The 26068-nt window shown below is 35.9% G+C and overlaps 1 pseudogene; it reads left to right on the forward strand.

The window, feature by feature from the left end:
- Positions 1 to 25718, forward strand: LOC139860140 (uncharacterized; annotated as a pseudogene).
- The last annotated feature ends 350 nt before the right edge of the window (positions 25719 to 26068 follow it).

A 26068-nucleotide genomic window follows, 5' to 3' on the forward strand; every position in this document is an offset into this window, starting at 1 on the left:
ATGGTTGCTCCGGCAACTTGTTTATTTATGATTTCGGGCGATGGTATGTTTTTCCGCCTAGGATTTCTGATGGTGAGATTAATGTTGGTTTGGTGGATCCAAGGTGGTTGTTTTGTATGGTTCTTACGGGTTTAGTTTCGGTAGTTTGGTGTCATTTTGGTTCAATGATCATACATGTTTGGTTGTTTCAATTGTTGTGTTGCTGATGGAGTTTAAAGTTTAATTTGTTTGTTTGTAGTTAAAATTGGTTCAATGTTTGGATTAATGCAATTTGTATGGTTAATTTGTTAGAGTTTACATTGAATGGTTTAAATTCAAATCGGTTTAGTGTATTATTGTAAGAAGATATTTGGTAACTTGCAATGTGTATTATTGTAAATAAAATATACGCTCGTTTATAGATAGTTTAATTTAGATAGTTGCCTTCGAGGTGCAAGCTTTTTCATTTTCCCCCTTTTTTTTTTATTGTTTGTTGATCATTTTCTACAAAAAACAACTTTTGAGTTTTACCTATTTTTGCTAACAAAAAACCCTACTATTTTACTATCCATCTATCTATATACAATCTATATCTATAGCTATATCTATATCATAGATACCGTTTATAATTGTGATAGTTGTAGTATAAAATGTGAGGAGATAAATGCAATGGTCATGGTTCTCGAAGGTGTATATGTAGGTCCCTACAAAATTACAATCCAACGATCATAATTCCCCCAACCACGTCACTAACATCCTAGGACTATTTGTAGTAGTCATTCGTGTTGTAGGTTCGTGTTGTGGATTTTTTGCACTTTATTGCTGACTAGTTTGTGTTGTGTTAGTGAATGGAGTAGTGGTGGTGTTGGATGTTGGTGTTGTTTGTTAGTAGAATGCTGATGTGGCAAAATACAACGCTAGGGTTTCAATAACGCTCGTGCGGTGAGCTTTATTTCTTCTAGACCTTGGTGGCACTCCAGTTGTTGCAACCTTAACCTTAGGGTTAATGATTGCATACATTCTCGATTCGTTAAACTTCAAATCCTGTTCGTTTTTCGTGGTTTGGTTTTCTCTAATTTCTGCACAAATTGCGTTCTTCTTTAGCTCGGTCCATTTTTCGTACTTTTAATTCGATCATCCTCGGTTTAATTGTGTGTTTAGTATGTGCTCTGTCTAATTTTCTAATCGGTGTTTGGGGGTCTCTTCAGTTTAAGTGGATTCAAATTGAGTATCCGACTATTGTACTCGCACTCGAACGGTTGGTTTTCGCCTGCATTCCATTCATAGGTTCTATACTTTTTAGTGTTGGACGGTGGAATAAAACACATGTTCCATGGATGAATTAAAAGTCTACTTCACTATTGCTATGGAGGCCACCTACTATGATTGTTGACCACATGTTTATTGTGGCTCAAATTTCATTCAACGTATGTGAAAAATGAATGAGAGTAGGTTACTGACAATTCTTATTTCCGTGCATGCCATTACTTCAACTATAAAAGGATGTCATGTATTGCATTTAGAGATCATCCAAAATATCCCAATACTTGAAAGATTTTAAAGAACTCTTGTAAAAGTATTAAGAGAAAGAGTTGATTACTCTTGTTCTTGTGAGAAACATTATAGAGTGAGGGAAGTGTAATAATCTAGTGAGTGGTCCAAATACTTCATTAGTATTTTCGGAGCCTAGATTTGAGTGATACATTGTAACCTCGAGTTTGTCATATTTGCTAGTAAAATCCATCTCTGCTTCCGCCCGTGGACTAGGCCTCACGCCGAACCACGTAAATCCTTGTGTCTTTATTTATTGCTTAATTGTTCTATTAATTTCTTGGGTCTTGAAAGTGCGCTAAATCACAACAAACTGGTATCAGAGCGTAGCTGTGATTAAATATTCAAGATGACAATAATAAGGTCCGACGTAGAGAAATTTAATGGCCAGAACAATTTTGGCCTTTGGCGAATGAAGATGCGGGCTCTACTGAGCCAACAAGGTTATTTGTTAGCTTTGAAAGGGAGAGAACATCTACCCGAAAAGTTGACAGATGAAGAAAAGGATGAACTTCTGGAAAAGGCACACGGCATGATTATTCTAAATCTTGCCGATTGTGTGCTTAGAGATGTTGCGGTAGAAACCACACCGGCTGGACTTTGGAAACAGCTAGAAACTCTATATATGACTAAGAGTCTCACGAACCGATTGTATATGAAACAACGGTTGTATACTCTTCGGATGAAAGAAGGTTCACTAAATGATCACATCGATGAGTTCAATAAAATAATTTTGGACTTGAATAATATTGGTGTGAAAATTGATGATGAAGATCAATCGTTAATTTTCTTATGTTCCTTGCCAAAATCGTACGAGCATTTGGCTACAACTCTACTACATAGTAGAAAAACTATTTTCATGGAGGATGTCAAATCTACCTTGAACTCTAGCGAGTTAAGGAAGAAATCTTCGGTGGATTATCTGGAAGAAAGTGCAGAAGGTTTGGTGGCAAGAGGAAGACGTAACGATAGAGCATCAAGTAGTAACAACAAAGGTCGTTCTAGATCGAAACCAAGATCTAGAAAGATCAAGTGTTACAATTGTCACAAGGAAGGTCACATGCGTAGAGACTGTCCAGACTTAAAAGGAAAAAGAGAGACTTGGAATGCAGCGGGAGCCGATAAAGTTGCCGCGGTTGCAGAAAATGATTCTGATGGTGCAAATGTTCTTAGTGTTACGGATGGCCTCTCAAGTAATGAGTGGATTCTTGACTCGGGTTGTTCTTATCATATGTGTCATATTAGGGACTGGTTTACTACCTATCAACAAATAAATGGTGGTAAATTCCTTATGGGAAACGATGTAGCTTGTAAGGTTGTTGGCATAGGAACGATCCAAATCAAGATGTATGTGAGACGACCCGACCCAATCCATAGGGACGAATACAATAACATATGATAACATTGCGAGGTACTTGACCTCTATATGATACATTTTACAAACGTTGCATTTATTCTTAAAAGGCAAACTATCATTACATCAATATTTGACATTTTCGTCTAACATTTCATAATATCCAAATGACCTAATCTGTCATTTACTTATTTATATTCTCTATTGAACTCCAATGACTCGAATGCAACGTCTTTGTATCATGGCTTAAAAGGTCCCAAGTAGTATCCTTAACATGAGCTAATGCACAGCGGAAGACTTAATTCATACCTGAGAATAACATGCTTTAAAACGTCAACATAAAGTTGGTGAGATATATAGGTTTGATGCTAGCAGCGTTATAACAATGGAACACAAGATTTCATATATAAACATTTTAATAAAAATATTCTAAGTGGTTGAGCACTTGGTAACCATACTTAACATTTAATCACGTCGCATATTCCCTTTATTATGAAATCTTACTACACCGTACCAAGGTGTAGTCACGAAACGAAGTACTGTGCAACCGTTGAATACTGGTCGTCCAGTCCGGTTGGGGTTGTCAGGCCCGATAGATCTATCAACAGGATTCGCGTTTACAATACCGCTGTAAATATTAGTTACCAAGCTACAGGGAAGTATGCCAGTGGTACAACTCAACGTAGAATATATTTTTCAGTTACTTGTGTCCATAGCGTAAAACATAAAATACATGTATTCTCATCCCGAAATATTTAGAGTTTAAAAGTGGGACTATATACTCACTTTTGTCTTGAAGATATGTAATTTCGACTTGGTCTCCGATTGATATCACGAACCTATCCATATATAATATATCAATACCTTTTCTTTTTAAACAATCGTCACATATATATACTTATAATACTTATAATACTTTTAATAATTCCTTAGTCCGTAGTTAGCAGTCCGATGTTAGTAATTCAATTTTAATGGTTCATATTTAGTTGTTTAATAAACCCCCAATGAAATAAATAAAACCCCCATCGTATATGTATTGGTCGAGATTAATCTTGACCCATGGTACCGGTGTTGTCAAATGACGTGTTGCGTACATAAAGTACCGGTGTTGTCAAATGACGTGTTGCGTACAATCATGGGATCTTATGATTAATCTTCTCGCATTGTTTACGGGTGATCCTGAACCATATAAAATTAAATTATGAGTACATATGTATAAAATATCATGTTACTTTAGGAAGATGTGATTTATTTAATTTTCTCCAATTATTTTCGTGGCTAAACTAGTCTTGGATATCCGATTTTGTTTTGGTAATAATTTCTTCGTTACAACTCCGTTTTCGTTGATTCAACTTTCCACTTCCTTGGATCGAGTCCCTATTTAAGAATATGAACTGTAAATACCTTAGTTTGTATTCGAAATCATAGGTCATAGGTCAAATTTTGGTGAAACTTGTGAAGTTAATCATTTTTGTTACAAAAACATCATTTAATGACCATTTTTCTAAAAATACTTATACTATGAATTAAATCATGAAATTTTTATGTGTTAACATATTCATAAGAAATATCATTTTTCCAGAATATAAACCTCCAATTCAAAGTTCAAGATGGTTTTTAATTATCCAACCCAAAACAGCCCTCGGTTGCACTCCGACGTCATAAAAACAGTTTTTTTAAGGTATTCTTTGAAAAACCAAGTTATACCTTGTTAAATTAGCATATATTTAAGTTATATTACAGGTTTTGAAGTATTTTAAAAGTTAAGTTAGAAGGATCTATTTAGTTTGCAAACAAGTTTGAAATCATTCAAACTATGTTTTTGTTGTTAAAATTGTATACCATACAATAAGATAGCTATATATATATGAATCGAATAAGGTTATGAACAAAGTTACTACCTCAAGTTACTTGGACAAGATTGCTGTAAAAGAGGAGTAAAAACCTAGAACCAAAAGAGTGATGAAATTGGATGAAAGATTGGAAGCAACTTAAGACATAAACTTGAATTGAAAGTTGTATTTTTGTAGTGTTTTTGTTGATCTTTTTATGGTGGTGTTTAAGGTGATTCTTGAGAGGATTTTTTCTGGAGTTCTTAGATAGACATGAGGCTAGTAAGTGTGTGTGTTTAGCTAGAGAAATGATGTTCCAAAAATTGAAAATGGATGCATGTATTTATGGTGGTGTAAAAGGTGTATAAATTTGTAATTTTGTGAAAAGATCTTTTAATCATGTGAAATTGTCATACTAAATAACAAAAGTAGTTACCTTATACATAAGGCATGAACAAGGGCTGGTTGGTGGTGATTTGATGTGTATATACCAATAGTAAATACGTATAGAAGCTAGGTATGATACGAATACATATACTCTAGATATACGTATAGAAATCTTGTGAAAAATGGAATGAGGATTCAAATATAGCTATCTTTTGTGAATATACTTATATTGTTTTATGTATTTAAGTCTTTAAAAGTGATTAAATACATTATATATACGATATATGTATAAACATTATAGGTCGTAAGTATTTATGTCAAATAACGTTACGTATAGTTATCGTTTTGAAAGCTTAAGTTAGTAGTTTCAAAATATACTTATAACTTATTGTTATTAATACAAAATGAGATATTTAAACATCCTTAAATCATGTTAAATATGTATATATACATATATATACACAAACGTATAATTAACATATATTGTATAGTTCGTGATATCATCGGTCAAACTAGACGGTTAAACGTTATGTAAAACTCTTTTCAAAATCATAAATCTCAACAATTTAGATTGCTTATCATGTTGGTAAGTTTTAATTTATGTAAATATTAATCTTATAAGTGTAAAACGATCGGAAAAATCCGGGTCGTTACAGTACCCACCCGTTAAAGAAATTTCGTCCCGAAATTTGGTAGAGGTTGTCATAAATAACAATAGGAATGTTTTCATGACGAATATGAGGTATTAATAGAGTTTTATCATTATTGGAAGATATGGATAAAACGATTCGGTCATGTGAAGCGCACGAGTGAAGCTATCACAAAAGAATAAAATGAGTGAATATAGAATTGTTTTAACCGATGTCGAGATTAGGATTGATTTCCAGAATTTAAGGGATTTAAAGAAAATCTTATGTAATAAGATTTGGTTCTTCGATGATTTAGAAAACAGGATCTCCTTTGATTTAATGCGATAATCTGTTTCGATTTCTTTGTCGGATATTTCACTATAAATCCACCTCCTTCCCTTTCTTACTTCCATACCTCACATCTCTTACTCTTCCTCCTCTAATTCATACCTTAAGGTATCCTTTAAAATGCTTCATCCCGTTCTGATTTTTGTTATACTTCTAACTTTCATATCTTTCATTCTTCTCTTTCATCTACCGCTAGAAGAATCTATTCACTTTTATGATTTTCTTGGAATTATAATGTTTCTAATTCTCCCGTGTCTTTACGTCGCCATACGTATTGATACACACGGTTTGTAGTTTCTGGGTGGTTATTGGGTTTGATATCTTTCCTTATATTTCGATGCTCCTGCTTCTGTTTTCCATAATCATTGTCATCCATAGTTAATACTCTCTCCTATTTGCTGTAATCTATACCCCAATTTCTATTTTGGGACTTTGTCCCTTCGTTTCTTCTTCCCGTCCTTGAGTCAAGCGATCAATAGTTCGAAATTCGTAGGTATAAAATTCGGAATGAACATAGCTAATGCTCTAAGAAAGGAATGGTAATGGCACGATTTTGATTTGTCAAATTACCAGAATATCCAGGAAAATAGAACTATCAAGATGATTTGTTCTTAATATGTTTCGGAATTGGATAGAATGTAAAAGTCGTGTAACATGGCACATGATGACGGTACTGTGAATCATCATATTCCATTAGAAACTTAACATGACTTACTGTAATATAATGAAGTTGATCAAGTTTCATTATATTATACTAGTTCATGCATCAGTTCCCAACACTGCTTCAAAACATTCCTATTTTAAACTTGAAGGATTTAGAAACTAACACAGTTTCCTTTATATTGTAACGCAGATATTACAGAGAGATAAATGATTTCAGATAAGGATAGTGGTGAAAATATCTTCAGAAATATTGAGGATATTTATAATGAAAGATATGATAATATCTTGGAATTTCTAATGTCGAAGGATGATGATGAAGATTGACCCGTAAGGGTTTAGATTCAGAAGCAAGGTGTTTGCTACAGAATCGTCATAATTCTTTATGTACAAGTTTAGTCCTTGTAACTTGTTCAGAGTCTCCTTCATGGTTTGTTCAATCCGGTTTTCAGTACCAATTTTCTATCGAGCGTTCCTAACACTTCCTTCTTTTATCATCAACATTTGGTCATTAAGACCTTCTACAACATGCTGCTTCGTCAGTATTTTCAAAGTTATCAGATCTGGGTCATTGGTTATCAAACCAAGATGGTTTAAGGAGAATTGTATTTTTAGATGATTAAACGCTGATGGTAATATGATGGAATATAAAAGGTTCTCCGGTAACGATGGCGAAAGAACAACGTATATATATATATCGAGATTGTAATAAGAGTAGTCTTACTGAGATATCGAAGTGGAGCTGTGACAAAATTAGTTAATTGAAAAGGAATCGCGTGATTGTTTTTGCTAATGGATGATAAGGAATTCGATGCGGATACGTTTTAACTATAACTTCGAGTTCAAAAATTTTTAGGTGCATAACTGTATGCATAAATCTTTATTCCGTAGACGAGGTGCGGCTGGTTGAACTTCTCGATCGAGATGTTTTCAAGAATCATGAAAAGTTGTGAATGCGAATTGTAATCGTCAAGATACAAATGAGGTTTAAAATAGAATCAAGTGGCAAACTTGAAGGATTGTTTAGTTTCATATGTAATAATCATCATTTTAACTCATTTTTAATTGTCCAAAGTTAGCAGTCCAATAGTCCGATTGTCCAATGGTTCAATAAATTCATATATGAACTAAATATATAATATTCGAATTACTTAATACGTATCGTGACCCGTGTACTGGTCTCGGTGTCGATCACAACTCAAAGTATATATATATTTTGGAATCAACTCCGACCCTGTATAGCCAACTCCCACCTTCACATATAGAGTGTCTATGGTTGTTCCGAAATATATATATAGATGGATCAATATGATAAGTCGAAACCTTGTATACGTGTCCCGTTATTTAAAATGCGTAAAATAAATAAATATATATCATGACCCATTATACAACGTGTTGTCTCAGAATTAATCCGACGTGTTGTTGTACATGTGTCCCGACGGTATGTAAAGTACAGAAATTAAAATTGCAAGAATGTAAATTGCGATAAATTAAATATTAATCAGTTAGCTGGGAACAGTTAGCGTGTAATCCTATCACAATTTCAATTAATTAATTCATCTGTTTCTAACAATTTTTATTTTGCCAATGTTTCTTCATTATGCCACTTGTTGGATTCGGATAGGTAAAAATCCAAATATGAAATTTAAATGGAAATGGTTAATCTGGGGTGAACGGATACGTATATCGGTAATTGTAAGTAGGATAATAAATGATCGTTGAATCAGATTCGAAGAATGTACAGTGTAACTTGTTAATGTGAATTCTAAATATTCCTTGGGTACTACCCACCCGTTAAAATATTTTCATCATTAACAGTTTGTACGAATGAAATTTTTAATTACAATCTTTATGAAAATATATTTGCATATATATTTTCTTCGGAGGTAACTATGAATTTAATGAGTCAATAAAATATTCAACTCATTTGATTTATCGTTATTACTAGATTACATAATCTCCAAAACATTAGAGATTACATAATCGTCATGTCGAACGAAGAACGATACGTAAAGAAGAGGTAATCGGTGTAGAATGATATGTAGAACAAAGATCATATTCGAAGTTCAGATGATGATGTTGAGGTACGTGGTGCGGATGTGATTGTTGGTGGTGGTAATGATACGGTTGGTGTTGATGCTGATGATGTCGTTGACATCGATGATGCTACTGGTACTGAAGATTGCGAGGTTGATGTTGTTAACGGTACTGGTTATGCTGCTGGTGCTGCTGCTGGTGTTTGTAACCTTCGCACCGTGTTCTCCAAAGCCGTCACACGAGCGCGAAGTTCGTTAATTTCTGCCAGTACACCAGGATGATTGGCGGTTGGAGTGAGCGAATGAACAAGATCCGAAATATGGGATAGGATATAATCGTGACGAGATACTCGAGAAATGAGAGAGAAAATGGTTTCTCGAACAGGTTCGCCAGTAAGTGCTTCAGGTTCGTCGCTAATGGGGCAATTCGGTGGGTGAAAGGGATCACCTTCTTCTTGTCTCCAATAATTTAGTATACTACGAACCCATCCCCAATTCATCCAGAATAGATGATGAGAAATTGGTTGATCCATTCCAGTGACGCTGCCTTCGGAGCCCGAATGGAAATCCATATCAGCGTAGCTGTCGGAGTCGGAGGAATTCGAACTGGACGCGGAGTTCATCTTGTACAGTCGGGGAAATGAATTTTTGGTTTGGAATAGATTATAGGAGTTGGGTTTGGTATTCTTCAATACATAATTTACATATGTATTTATAATACTCAAAATCCCGTGAATTACGGAGAATCTTTGAAATTCGTCAGGCAATGTCTATAGCAACAGATACGCTAGGATACGAATTTTGTCTATACACTATCGATGCACCAAATGCAGTAAGACGTGTCTAGACTTAAGAATACTAAGCAGGCAATTCTTAAGGATGATAAGCAGATGATTTTCGACTAGATATGATAAGCAAAACTTTTGACATGTAGACACGGTCAAAGTCCAGACTCACTAATGCATCCTAACAACTACCAGTTAGACACACTAATGCAAGGCCTGGTTCGCTAAGACCAACGCTCTGATACCACATGAGACGACCCGACCCAAACCATAGGGACGAATACAATAACATATGATAACATTGCGAGGTACTTGACCTCTATATGATACATTTTACAAACGTTGCATTTATTCTTAAAAGGCAAACTATCATTACATCAATATTTGACATTTTCGTCTAACATTTCATAATATCCAAATGACCTAATCTGTCATTTACTTATTTATATTCTCTATTGAACTCCAATGACTCGAATGCAACGTCTTTGTATCATGGCTTAAAAGGTCCCAAGTAGTATCCTTAACATGAGCTAATGCACAGCGGAAGACTTAATTCATACCTGAGAATAACATGCTTTAAAACGTCAACATAAAGTTGGTGAGATATATAGGTTTGATGCTAGCAGCGTTATAACAATGGAACACAAGATTTCATATATAAACATTTTAATAAAAATATTCTAAGTGGTTGAGCACTTGGTAACCATACTTAACATTTAATCACGTCGCATATTCCCTTTATTATGAAATCTTACTACACCGTACCAAGGTGTAGTCACGAAACGAAGTACTGTGCAACCGTTGAATACTGGTCGTCCAGTCCGGTTGGGGTTGTCAGGCCCGATAGATCTATCAACAGGATTCGCGTTTACAATACCGCTGTAAATATTAGTTACCAAGCTACAGGGAAGTATGCCAGTGGTACAACTCAACGTAGAATATATTTTTCAGTTACTTGTGTCCATAGCGTAAAACATAAAATACATGTATTCTCATCCCGAAATATTTAGAGTTTAAAAGTGGGACTATATACTCACTTTTGTCTTGAAGATATGTAATTTCGACTTGGTCTCCGATTGATATCACGAACCTATCCATATATAATATATCAATACCTTTTCTTTTTAAACAATCGTCACATATATATACTTATAATACTTATAATACTTTTAATAATTCCTTAGTCCGTAGTTAGCAGTCCGATGTTAGTAATTCAATTTTAATGGTTCATATTTAGTTGTTTAATAAACCCCCAATGAAATAAATAAAACCCCCATCGTATATGTATTGGTCGAGATTAATCTTGACCCATGGTACCGGTGTTGTCAAATGACGTGTTGCGTACATAAAGTACCGATGTTGTCAAATGACGTGTTGCGTACAATCATGGGATCTTATGATTAATCTTCTCGCATTGTTTACGGGTGATCCTGAACCATATAAAATTAAATTATGAGTACATATGTATAAAATATCATGTTACTTTAGGAAGATGTGATTTATTTAATTTTCTCCAATTATTTTCGTGGCTAAACTAGTCTTGGATATCCGATTTTGTTTTGGTAATAATTTCTTCGTTACAACTCCGTTTTCGTTGATTCAACTTTCCACTTCCTTGGATCGAGTCCCTATTTAAGAATATGAACTGTAAATACCTTAGTTTGTATTCGAAATCATAGGTCATAGGTCAAATTTTGGTGAAACTTGTGAAGTTAATCATTTTTGTTACAAAAACATCATTTAATGACCATTTTTCTAAAAATACTTATACTATGAATTAAATCATGAAATTTTTATGTGTTAACATATTCATAAGAAATATCATTTTTCCAGAATATAAACCTCCAATTCAAAGTTCAAGATGGTTTTTAATTATCCAACCCAAAACAGCCCTCGGTTGCACTCCGACGTCATAAAAACAGTTTTTTAAGGTATTCTTTGAAAAACCAAGTTATACCTTGTTAAATTAGCATATATTTAAGTTATATTACAGGTTTTGAAGTATTTTAAAAGTTAAGTTAGAAGGATCTATTTAGTTTGCAAACAAGTTTGAAATCATTCAAACTATGTTTTTGTTGTTAAAATTGTATACCATACAATAAGATAGCTATATATATATGAATCGAATAAGGTTATGAACAAAGTTACTACCTCAAGTTACTTGGACAAGATTGCTGTAAAAGAGGAGTAAAAACCTAGAACCAAAAGAGTGATGAAATTGGATGAAAGATTGGAAGCAACTTAAGACATAAACTTGAATTGAAAGTTGTATTTTTGTAGTGTTTTTGTTGATCTTTTTATGGTGGTGTTTAAGGTGATTCTTGAGAGGATTTTTTCTGGAGTTCTTAGATAGACATGAGGCTAGTAAGTGTGTGTGTTTAGCTAGAGAAATGATGTTCCAAAAATTGAAAATGGATGCATGTATTTATGGTGGTGTAAAAGGTGTATAAATTTGTAATTTTGTGAAAAGATCTTTTAATCATGTGAAATTGTCATACTAAATAACAAAAGTAGTTACCTTATACATAAGGCATGAACAAGGGCTGGTTGGTGGTGATTTGATGTGTATATACCAATAGTAAATACGTATAGAAGCTAGGTATGATACGAATACATATACTCTAGATATACGTATAGAAATCTTGTGAAAAATGGAATGAGGATTCAAATATAGCTATCTTTTGTGAATATACTTATATTGTTTTATGTATTTAAGTCTTTAAAAGTGATTAAATACATTATATATACGATATATGTATAAACATTATAGGTCGTAAGTATTTATGTCAAATAACGTTACGTATAGTTATCGTTTTGAAAGCTTAAGTTAGTAGTTTCAAAATATACTTATAACTTATTGTTATTAATACAAAATGAGATATTTAAACATCCTTAAATCATGTTAAATATGTATATATACATATATATACACAAACGTATAATTAACATATATTGTATAGTTCGTGATATCATCGGTCAAACTAGACGGTTAAACGTTATGTAAAACTCTTTTCAAAATCATAAATCTCAACAATTTAGATTGCTTATCATGTTGGTAAGTTTTAATTTATGTAAATATTAATCTTATAAGTGTAAAACGATCGGAAAAATCCGGGTCGTTACAGTATGATGGCACGGTGAGGACGTTGACAGATGTCAGGCATGTTCCAGAATTGAAGAAGAATCTTATTTCCTTGGGTACGCTGGACTCCATCGGCTGCGAGTATCGAGCCCGAGGTGGATTACTAAAAGTCTCTAGAGGTGCACTTGTCGTGATGAAAGGTGAAAGGTGTAACGGCCTTTACCTGTTAAAAGGTAGCACGGTTACTGGTGCGTCTGGAGTTTCTTCATCGGCTAAAGATGTAGATACCACCAAGTTATGGCACATGCGCCTTGGGCACATGAGCGAGAGAGGAATGATGGAGCTTAGTAAACGAGGTTTGTTGTGCGGGCAGAATATCGGAAGATTGGAATTCTGCGAACACTGTGTATTCGGAAAACAAAGCCGAATAAAGTTAGCACAGCCGTTCATAGGACGAAAGGTACTTTGGATTATATCCATTCAGACCTTTGGGGTCCATCTCCGGTTCCTTCAAAAGGTGGTGCGAGATACATGTTAACCTTTATTGATGACTATTCGAAAAGAGTGTGGGTTTATATCCTTAAACGTAAGGATAAAGTCTTTATCAATTTCAAGCAATGGAAGATGATGATAGAGAAGCAGACTGGAAAGTTCATCAAGCGCTTGAGAACTGACAATGGACTGGAATTCTGCAAAGGCGAATTCAATGAGTTCTACAAGAACGAAGGCATTGTGAGACACCATACAGTGCGGTTTACACCACAACAGAATGGCATTGCAGAACGGATGAATAGAATGCTCCTTGAGCGAGCGAGGTGTATGCTCTCAAATGCAAAATTACCAAATATATTTTGGGCTGAAGCTGTCAACACAACTTGTTATTTGGTAAATCGGTCTCCATCAACGGCAATTGATTGTCAAACTCCTTTGGAGAAATGGTCAGGTTCCCCTGCAAGTTACAGTGATTTGAAGATATTTGGTTATCCTGCTTATGCTTATGTGAAAGATGGTAAACTTGAGCCGGGGGCCAAAAGATGCATATTTCTAGGGTATGCAGATGGGGTGAAGGGTTATAGATTGTGGTGCCCTGATGGTAAATTATCCCGGTTTCTTATCAGCAGGGATGTGACATTTGATGAGTCTGCTATGTTAAAAAAGACAGAGGAGGAACAAGTAGTTGCTGAAAAAGATCGTGAAGTTGAAGAGAAGGTGGAGCAAGAAATAGAAGTTCCACAAGGAGTAGTACAAGATACTCCTGTCGAGCCCGTTGTAGAAGACGTACATGACTCTGGTGTTGATCAAATGACACTAGAAGATCAGTCAGATGAGCAACATGATCTACAGAATTATAATCTAGCAAGAGATAGAGAACGATGAGCAATAAAACCACCACAACGGTTCGGGCATGCAGATTTGGTAGCTTATGCCCTGAGTATGGCAGAAGATATAGAGGTCCAAGAACCTGCTACATATCGTGAAGCTATTAGTGGCCCGCAATCTGCAAAGTGGTCTGTAGCTATGAATGAAGAGATGGAGTCTCTTTATAAGAATCATACGTGGGAGCTGGTGAAACCGCCAAAAGGTCAGAAGATTGTTGGATGCAAATGGATCTTCAAGAAGAAGGACGGAATTCCGGGTGTAGAAGATGAAAGGTTCAAAGCAAGCCTTGTAGCAAACGGATTTACTCAGAGAGAGGGAGTTGACTTTAATGAAGTTTTCTCACCGGTCGTAAAGCATACATCTATTCGCGTGTTACTTGCCATGGTCGCTTTACTTGATATGGAGCTGCAGCAACTAGATGTCAAGACGGCATTCTTACATGGTGAGTTGGAGGAACGGATCTTTATGCGCCAGCCAGAGGGATTTGTGGTCAAAGGAAAGGAAGATTATGCTTGTTTGCTGAAAAAGTCATTATATGGCTTGAACCAATCACCTCGACAATGGTATAAGCGGTTTGACGTATTCATGACTAGTAAATGTTACTCGCGGAGTGATTATGATAGTTGCGTATATCACAAGAAGCTTCCTGATGGCTCATATGTTTATTTACTGTTATATGTGGATGATATGTTGATTGCTTCGAAAAACATGTCTGAGATCGATCAGTTAAAATCTCAACTCAAAAGTGAGTTTGAGATGAAAGATTTAGGTGCAGCTAAGAAGATATTAGGAATGGAGATTATCAGAGATAGACGTGAAGAAAAATTGTATTTGTCACAAAAGAAATATATTGAGAAGGTTCTTCAGCGTTTTGGGATGGATAACTCCAAACCGGTTAGTACTCCACTTGTTGCACATTTCAAACTTTCATCGGCGTTTTCACCGGAAACTGAGGAGGAGGTGGAGCATATGTCACATGTTCCATATGCTAGTGCTGTGGGTAGCATCATGTATGCTATGGTATGTACTAGACCGGATATTGCACAAGCGGTAAGCGTGATGAGTAGATATATGGATTGTCCGGGGAAAGCTCATTGGAAAGCGGTGCAATGGATTCTACGGTACTTCAGAGGGACAACAGATATTGGCTTAGTATTTGATAGCGGTGGTAATACTAATGTTACTGGATACGTTGATTCAGACTATGCTGGTGATTTGGATCGGAGAAGGTCTCATACGGGATATGTTTTTACTCTCGGAAGATGTGCTATTAGTTGGAAAGCAACATTACAATCGACTGTTGCTTTGTCGACAACTGAAGCGGAATACATGGCTATGACTGAGGGTGTGAAAGAAGCAAAGTGACTGAGGGGTTTGGTTGGTGATTTGGGTTTGCAACAGAATGAAACTGTGGTGCATTGTGATAGCCAGAGTGCCATACATTTGACTAAAAATCAAGTGTATCATGAGAGAACCAAACACATTGATGTACGGTATCACTTTATTCGTGAAGTAATATCTAAAGGGGTTATAATTGTGAGAAAGATCAGTACAACAGATAATCCGGCAGATATGTTGACTAAGCCCGTTACTACAAACAAGTTCAAACATTGTTTGGACTTGGTTGGCGTTCGAAGAAAGTGATGAGCTCGGGAGGGCTGACAGGTAGCGGAGATTGAGAACTGATAGCAAAAGAATGAAATGTTCGCCAAGGTGGAGATTTGTTGGACGGTGGAATAAAACACATGTTCCATGGATGAATTAAAAGTCTACTTCACTATTGCTTTGGAGGCCACCTAGTATGATTGTTGACCACATGTTTATTGTGGCTCAAATTTCATTCAACGTATGTGAAAAATGAATGAGAGTAGGTTATTGACAATTCTTATTTCCATGCATGCCATTACTTCAACTATAAAAGGATGTCATGTATTGCATTTAGAGATCATCCAAAATATCCCAATACTTGAAAGAGTTTAAAGAACTCTTGTAAAAGTATTAAGAGAAAGAGTTGATTACTCTTGTTCTTGTGAGAAACATTATAGAGTGAGGGAAGTGTAATAATCTAGTGAGTGGTCCAAATACTTCATTAGTATTTTCGGAGCCTAGATTTAAGTGATACATTGTAACCTCGGGTTTGCCATATTTGCTAGTAAAATTCATCTCTGCTTCCGCCCGTGGACTAGGCCTCACGCCAAACCACGTAAATCCTTGTGTCTTTATTTATTGCTTAATTGTTCTATTAATTTCTTGGGTATTGAAAGTGCGCTAAATCACAACATTTAGCTGGGCTACTGTATCTGCTGTTGGTATGGCTAATGCATCATATTATCATATGATGTTTAACTGTATCATATGATGTTTAACTGTATCTTCTACTGGTTGTATTCGATTCCTAGAGTTTCATCGTTTAAGTTGAAGCAGGAAGTTAGTTATCATGGTGGAGAGGTTCCTGATGATAATTTAATCCTTGGTCAGTTAGAGAGTTGCTTACGTACTTTGAATTTAATGTTCTTTCCTTTGATGTTTCACATTGCATCTCACTATTCGATTGCATTTTCGTCCGTATCTTCAATTTGTGACTTGTGTCTTCTTTTTTAATTCCGTTTTTGTTTCAACTGTATGCATCAACAAGACGGGCTTTTTGGTGGGTCACCAAGAATGAACACCAATTGCGGAGTATTAGAGTAGTTAATGGTGCTGTTGCTTTGTTTATTGTGGTTATATGCTTGGACGTTAGAGTTGATTTCCATTCATTTGCACGGTACGTACAGGTTCCATGGCCATTGAATTATCTTCCGGTAACTGTCACAATGCTTGGTGGGGCCGCTGGTGCCGGTGCTTATGAAATGGGTATGATTGCTGATGCTGCTAGTTCGTTGGCTTTTACCGGTCTGGCTATCTTTGTGAGCGCTACTGGAGCAATTGTGGTGGGATTTCCTGTACTGGTACTATATTTTTGAATCTCAAGGTTCTATTTTTTATTTTATTTTTTGTGTTGGCAATCTGGCATAAAGATTTTTTTTTTTTTTTTTTTGCTCTGAATGAAAATGCGGCATCGATCGTAAACCAGGGGATGCAAATCGATTCAATTCCTCTCAAGTTTCTTACAAGGCTATTTAAGTAATTAAGTGTCTACCATATTTAGTGAGGATGAAGTGGTTTTAATAGACTAAGTGAGATTAGTTTTGGTTGACTGAAGGGCTGATTCAATATCTTGACAATTTGTCCTGGTTCTTTGTCGTTCGTTCCCATGGGGTCAAATTCTGTAATTGCTCAACCAGTTTCCCTTTTTTAGTTTTAAAACGTGAATGTTTTATACTACTGTAAGTCTAACAAAAACCAGGTTACTTAAGCAAGAAAAATTCAGCGAGTTTGGTTCGTGCCACTGTTGTACCGCTATTATCCGTTAAGACATTAGTCAACATATTGGGGATTTCTTAAAGACTGATCATGAACCAACTGGGACTCTGTTGCTAGAGTGGGGAATATTTCTTCCTGAATGACTATATATATGATTTAAGAAGAATTAAATTATGCATGAGTCACTAAGGTATCACGCTTAGGAGCATAAATAATGTTATGGGAGGGTGTCACCAAGCGCAGATTAATTAATCCCATCTCTAATTGAGACTTAGTTGTTGATTCTAGGCTTAAAAGTTAAAAGTGGGCCTCTGTTGCTAAAGATTTGAACCTCCATTTCGATTAAACACCAAAATCTGAAGGTGATTTTTTATTTATTTATTTGAAGTTGATACTTTAGTTGATAGGGTTGTTCTTCTAGATCCGTTGGAAACTCAACCATTTGTGTTGAGTATGCCTGATTGCTGAAAATATTCCACCCTACTTCACTAAAAAATATGTGCATAACCGACCCAAGGGAAACCAGACTATGAACAGGATCTAACCCTTGATTGGTTTTTAAAAGCTAAAAACTGTGTTGGTAAAGAACCATGTGGGGAGTGCGTTAAGGAAAAGCCAAAAGCTTTACTAAATTATCTAGTTCAAACACCCACCAAGCGCTGCGACACATTTATTTCTCATATCCTATGTTCTTATCCGTTTAATTATATGTAGTGTAATATATTTATGTTTATGTGTAGTATATGATATACACTCTCTTTGCATTCGTATAATATGTAGTTTTAAATTCTATATACTGTATCACCTTTTGTCTGACTTTAAGTTCACTTTTTCTCCAAGTATGTCATTGGGTGTAGCCCATAAGTTGATTTATCTTTATTAGTTTGGTGCTGGACTACAATGTTTATATGAAAATGTCAGATGTATTCCTATTGCTAAAGAATTTATGATATCAAGAATTTGTGTATTACATAATTCAGCAACAATATTGATTTTGTGTTATCTTGTTATTACAGTTCACACCGCTTCCTGCAGTAGTTGGATTCTATTTATCCCGTTTCTTCACAAAAAAAAAAGTCTCTCATCATATTTTACATTTGTTCTTCTCGGGAGCTTAATGGTGACATGGTTCGTAGTGCATAATTTCTGGAACCTTAATATCTGGTTAGCTGGCATGTCATTAAAATCGTTCTGCAAGTTCATAGTTGCTGATGTCATATTAGCAATGTCTATTCCCGGATTAGCCCTTCTTCCACAAAAACTTCATTACTTAACAGAACTTGGTTTAATTTTTCACGCTTTACTTCTGTGCTACATTGAGAATCGTTTTTATACATACTCTGGGATATATTACTATAGTTTTGATGATGAGGTCATGTATCCAAGTTACATGGTTGTTTTAACAACTTTTATTGGATTGGGTCTCGTGAGAAGACTTTCTGTTGACCAGCGAATCAGGTCAAAACTCAAAAGCAGTTTGGGTTTTAACTTCCTTGTATTCATCACAGCTTTCCGTGTTGTTTATGACCTCAAAGGCTTCTTTATGGGCTTCAGCCATTTTATTATTAGTTGTGTCTCCTCCAGTGCTCCTATACAAGTATGTTCATCACCTTATATTAGAAAGAGTAAATTACACCAACGGTCCTCATCTTTTGAGAATTACAGCTTTAGTCCCTCTGGTTTTCATTAAATGACACCAATCGTCCTTATCTTTTGAAAATTACACTTATCGTCCTTGACGTACCTAAAAGTGTACGTCGATGGCCCTCTTATAATGCACATTTTGAATAAATCAGGGATCATCGACATATACTTTTATATAAGTCAGGGACGATCAGTGTAATTTTTGAAAGTTAAGGACGATTGATGTAATTTCATCAAAACCACATGGACGGCAACTGTATTTTTCAAAAGATAAGGACGGTTGTTGTAATTTCATGTAAATCTCAATGACTATTGATATAATTTGCACTCCGAGTCCCTAAACTTCTTATTTGCACTCCGAGTCCTCCTGGTTTTATCTTTTCCACGGCCCGTCCCTCTGGCTGACGATCGTTATGTTCAGTTATGTGCCAGAGACATGATGGTATTTTCGTCTTTTATGTTTTTTTTTATCACGAGACCTGTGTCTGGCACATGACTGAACTTAACGGGAAAAATTAACGATCATCAATCGAATGTTCGATCCCTACAAAAAAAGTAAACCACGAGGGCGAGGAGTTCAAATGAAAAAAGTTTAGGGACTCGGGGTGCAATTTCATACAAACCACAGGGACCAGCCGTGTAATTTTGTGTATTATAATTTCCATAGTTCAGACTGCAATTTTACAATATTTAGGTGGACGTGTGGCAAGACCATGCTAGATATGATACCGAATGGAGTTTTTAGGGAGAACTTGGAAGTTGGGAACATAACCAACAAGCTGAGGGAAGGACGACTTAGATGGTTTGGTCATGTTAGGAGGCGCCCACTTTTAGCCCCTGTTAGGAGAGTCGAGGCCCTCTTTGTTGGGGGCGTAAGGAGAAGGGGTAGACCCAGACGTAGGTTGGAGGATAGATGGAAGCTTGATATGAAAGAGCTTCTACTGACGGAGGACATGACTTCTGATAGGAGCCTGTGGAGGAGTAGAATTAGTGTAATTGAATAAGACTCTTTTTCTAGGCATTTTGAACTTGATTATAGGCGCTAGAGTTTTTTTTTTTTTTTTTTTTTTAAGGGTGGTATATATTTATATATATATATATATATATATATATATATATATATATATATATATATATATATATATATATATATATATATATATATATCCCTCTACATGGTATCTGTTTTGCCTATATAGATGTGTATTGCATCTCGGTATCTATGTGTTTTTATTTAGGATATATATAGGGTCCCGTGTATATGTTTGTATCTGTATTCTGTATGTATGTATCTATGCGTATATGTTTGTCTGTATCGGTACCTAGGTATATATTCCTATGATTGTATCTCTATGTATGCATGTTTAGGTATATGTTTTTATACATGCTTATGTGTGTGTGGAAGCATATATATATATATATATATATATATATATATATATATATATATATATATATATATATATATATATATATATATATATATACATACATACATACATATACATATGTGGGTGTGTGTGTGTAGGTGTGTGTGTGGGTGTGTGTGTGTGGGTTTTTTGATTGTTTGCATGTTTACTGGAATTTACATATTACTGCGCATTATATTATTCATGCTATCTGTCATACTGCTGTGCATTACTGTTATATGTGTTTTCTTTTTGGCTACTTTGTATGGTTGCATCTTCCCACGCGCACATAACTCTTACAGGTACGTATGCCCGCACTATAGCGTTTTAATGAGTTTTTCTTGGCCGGAGGTCTTTTAGGAAGCAATCTCTTGGCTCTCGAGTAGAGAGTGGGACGATCTTATCTAGTCGCGGGTTCTATACCCGTGGGTGGAGTAATGAGTTCCCTCTAATCTAGGGTTCGAGGAATGATTGTCTACACTCCACCTCCCCCATACCCTACACTCGTGGGATTGAGTATTGTTGTTGTTGTGTTGTTGTATTTATTATATTATATATGTAGGGATCGATCAAGAACAGACTCAAAGATGAATCCATGACAAGGCTACACACATGTTGGTGTTTTTGCTTTGTCAGTCTGGTTTTGTCGTGAAACAATCTTCGAAGCTCTGCAATGGTAATACCATTCCGAGTTAATTAAAGAATTTTTTTTTGAAATAGTAATATTTTTTAATATGTTTACAAAACTAGAAATTTTGAAAAAAACTTTACAAAACTAGTAAAACCGGAGTTTCAAACTCCGGTTTGGCCAAATCGGTGTTCCAAAGTCCGGTTTCTATCTACTTTGTCCACATGGCAGAGTGACATGGCAAACCGGACTTTGAAACACCGGTTTGCCAGTTTTTTTTTTTTTTTTTTTTTTTTTTTTTAGGGATTCTAGGATGAGCTCATTTATTTTTTTTAAAAAAGTTTTAATTGTTTTTGCTAGATTTAAGGGATGAATATCAATTATTAATAAGCTAATTTGAAACTTCTTTTAATGTAGTTTGAGAAGTGAAAGTTCAGATAGTTATTACTCCGTAATAAGTATGATTTTTGTTTGAAATCTTGCGTAATCAAGTTAGGAAATTAAATAGACATGAATGTAATGTTGGGAAATGGAATGGACTCTCAGCTGTGTGATTTGGTCTATGTGCATGAGTAAATATAAGTTGAGAAGTCATCATGTCATCTACGCATTATATATATATATATATATATATATATATATATATATATATAGTTAACTTTTAAAACAATTAAAAAAAATTTCTAAACAAATAAACGAGCTCATCCTAGAATCTTAAAAAAAAATGCCAAGTGGCAAACCGGTGTTTCAAAGTCCGGTTTGCCATGTCACTCTGCCATGTGGACAAAGTAAATAGAAACCAGACTTTGGAATACCGGTTTGGCCCAAACCGGAGTTTAAAACTCCGGTTTTACTAGTTTTGTAAAGATTTTTTTTCAAATTTCTAGTTTTGTAAACATATTAAAAAATATTACTATTTCAAAAAAAAAAATCGTTAATTAAATCCGCTCGTCAATCTTCTGATGACATCACCATTTACGGTTCCATGACATCAAAGCCTACATGGCCATCTTGGTTGCTGATGTCAGCGATTCTCCTCTCGCTTTCCGCAGTGACCTCCATTATCCCAATCAAATATATAGTAGAATTAGAGACGATTTTCTCCATTGCAATGGGATTCACACTCGGCGTTAATATATCCGCCGAATACTTTTTACAAGCCACAGTTTTACACATCCTTATAATTATAACCATGGTCTGCACATGTGTATTTGTAGTCTTTACACATATCCCATCTGCATCGAGCACAAAGGTTTTTCCATGGGTGTTTGCATTGCTCGTGGCTCTATTCCCGGTCACATATTTGTTGGAGGGTCAGGTCGGGGTCAAGACCATCTTAACCCAAAGTGGAATCAGCTCTTAACCCAAAGTGGAATCAGCAATTTGGGCGAAGAAGATAGTAAGTTGACCATGTTATTGGCGGTTGAGGGTGCATGAACATCACTTTTAGGTTTATACGCTGCAATTTTTATGCTTATAGCATTAGAGATTAAGTTTGAGTTGGCATCTCTCATGCGGGAAAAAGTCAACGAACGGGGTGGACTTGGACTTAGACATAGTCAATCTGGTCAAACCAGCAACTCTTAAACTAGTTTCCCGCCTAAAACGAGATTCATGCAACAACGTCGGGTGTCAACCGTTCCCGCCTTCACAATTAAACGAATGGCTGCTGACGGTGCATGGATGCCAGCTGTCGGGAATGTAGCTACAGTTATGTGTTTCGCCATATGTCTTATATTAAACGTAATCTTACAGATGGGTCGAATCGTGCAATATTCTTTTTGGCTCCCATACTTTTGTTAGACCATGGTCACGCTTACGTCAGAGGCAGTTTTTGCGCTATTTGTCCAAAAAGCACAAAGTGGCTGTGAGTCAGTAGGGTCAGTTTTTGACCTTTTCTAACAGTCAGGGTCAGTTTTTTGTGTCAGTTTTCAGTATGGTCCACCAGTTTATTATTTTTTAAATTTTATTTTATTTGTAACACATTTTTTATAAAAAAAAAACTATAAAAAAACTAATAATTAAAAATCCTAAACACGATTACAAATTTATTAAAAAAAAGTCCTAATCACGATTACAAATTTATAAAAAAAAAGTCCTAAAACGATTACAATTAAAATCTAAAATTAAAAGTTAAAAAACTTAAAGTCCTAAAATTACTTATTAAATCCTAAAATTACTCCTAAAATTACTTATTAATTCCTAAATAATATAAAAACAAATTAACGTCCATAGCAAGTGGGAGATCCCGAATCATGCAAAGACGTATCATCATCTCGACCGTTCCCCGCCGGAAGGCTCCACACGTTACGGCAGTACAACGTGATACGTTTGTTCTTCAGTTTTGCTATTCCGACCATCCGTTCCCACACGGCATCGGAACAAAACGCCTTGAACAAATTCGTGACCTCGTCACAATACCAAACGTCGGCGGCTTCGAAATCAACCCTATCGTGTATAAAACTTATCACGCGTTCTACATCCCAGCCGGCGACGTCTAGATCGTTGAACGATTGAGTTTGCCCGTCGTACCAATAGTTTCGGTTGTCGGAAAGTTCACCATCGTGATGAACGTCGAGGTTGATGTAGCAATGGTTGGCCATTTTTTTGATTTGAGAATTGTGGAAATGGGTTTGATTGTGACAAATTTGAGAGTAAAAATTGAAATGTTGTGTGTAAAAATGGAATGGAATGGGTTATATTTTTATATAAAATTATGTATTTAAAAAAAAAATGGGTAAACGGCTCTATAGCCGTTGGGGGGACACAGACGCCACGTGGACCAGTAATATTCGAACAACAAATCTAACGTTTTTTTTCCGTCAAAGTCCTAACTAACGCTTTCAACTAACGGAAACTGACGCCCCGTTAACGGCCGTCAGTTTCCGTTAGTTTTGCCACCTAATCTGACCTTGGCAAACTGACGGAACGTTAGATATGGTCTTACTTAACCAAGATTCAGATTTTGTTTCGGGTTTCGGGGACAAGCAGAGGTATTTTCCGGTTACGATTGTGATATCGGGGTACTTAGTTTTGACTTCACTTTACAATATATGGGAAGAGATTTGGCAAGGAAATGTTGGTTGGGGGATGCAAATTGGTGGGCCCGATTGGTTTTTTGTGGTGAAAAATTTAGCGTTACTAATTATATCCGTCCCAAACCATATTATTATTTTTTTGAAAGGCAATAAATTTTATTATATTAATGAAACACTAGCAAGATGCTAGGAGGCACAAAAGACTTTAACTCGAAATTAAACACGAAAACAACATTCCTAAAGCTCTCACTCAAAGTGACCTAAACACGATTTTTAACTCGGTATGGTCTAAACATGAAATTTAACTCGAATTGGCCTAAACCCGAAATTTAACTCAAATTGGCCTAAACACGAAAATTAACACCATATGGAAGATTCGGCCATCAAGGATAATCTCTAGATATTCAAACCAACACATTACGTAATCACATAAGGGCAATCACTCGATAGAGAGTATGGAATCGGAGCACTCCAACAACAATCATGAACTCGAAGCACACAAACAACAATCTCGAAACCCCGAAAATTCAAGCTAGTAATCCAAAACCAAAAACACATCGAGAGGTGACAATGCAATATGTCAATATGGTTTCACAAGAAACAAACCATGATAGATCCACCACCACATGATGAACTACTAACCACACCGCCACATGATGAACACTAGGAGCCACCAGATCCAACAGATCGATAAAAAACCACAAATGGAACCCCACCTGTTAGCACTTCAAAACCTCGAACCCGAAAGACCCAAACCGCATATTGAAGAGCACCTGAACCCGTACAAATCTAACATCCACGAACCTACTAAGTCTGCAAACGGACCATCCACAGTCCACACACCCTTCGAACCAATAATCAAGGACCTCGAAACGCTATTAACCACGAAAACCTGCACCACGACAACAACCACGAATGGACACAGAAAACCTGCTGCACCGAAGAACCGACAACCACTGACCAAAACCCACGAACCAACACAACCCGAAACCACGAAACCCACAACCACAAAACTAAAATCACGAACTTACCTCAACCAACAAGCCAAAGATATCTCCGACCAAGATGGAAACAGGCACAAACGAAGGAAATAAAAACGCAATAGCCAACATACCTCGAAAATCAGATGCAACCGAGAACGGACCCGATGGTGGAGAAAATAAGTCCCACAGATGCGTAGAAGGAAGGTTAGGGCTCACTCGACACACGCAAACGGAGGCAGAGCTCCGGCAACTCAAAACGACGAATTAAAAGAAAAAATAGAAAAGAAAAAAAACAGAAAAGGAGAAGGCGAAGAGAGATGAAGGCAAACCGGACCACCGGCGTAAAAGCCGGTGGCCGGAAGTTTATAATAACGGCGGCGGCTTGTGTTTAGATCTAGGGTTTTTTTAGTTTTGAGAGGAACATTAGAGGTGACAAAATCCGTATGTTGCTTGCGTTATAAAAAGAGAAATGACTCAATGCCGTTGCTTGCGTTGCCTCTTAATTTGCCTCCGTTAATCATATCGGATGTGGTGAAGATAAGGATATTGGGGGTGTTAGGGATAATATATTCTGTAGCCCAGTATTTGATATCCAGACAACAATATATGTCAAGGTTGAAGTATATCTAGGGTTTAGATACAGAGTGAATTATAGAAACATTTGTACAAATATGTTTTTGTTATTTCGAATTTAGGCTAGTAGTGTTTCTCTTTGTTAATTGTAACAAACAGGTTTTGGGGATTTCACTTTTCAGAACTTGAAAAGATGAGCCAAAGATGGTTCTAGCTCAAGTATGAAAGAAAATTGTTGATAGGATAATCAAAAGCACACAATACAGTTTCATAAAATGGCATTCATGCTTTATTTTGATTCACAATTCTTGATTTCTGGCCACAGGCATCTTGCCTCTGTGGTAGCAGGTTTACCTGCTTGTGAGAGAGACCCGGGTTCGAGTCTCGATTGCGGCGGGGGTTTTCCC

This window comes from Rutidosis leptorrhynchoides, chromosome 7 (genome assembly GCF_046630445.1).
Source record: "Rutidosis leptorrhynchoides isolate AG116_Rl617_1_P2 chromosome 7, CSIRO_AGI_Rlap_v1, whole genome shotgun sequence".
NCBI lineage: Eukaryota > Viridiplantae > Streptophyta > Magnoliopsida > Asterales > Asteraceae > Rutidosis > Rutidosis leptorrhynchoides.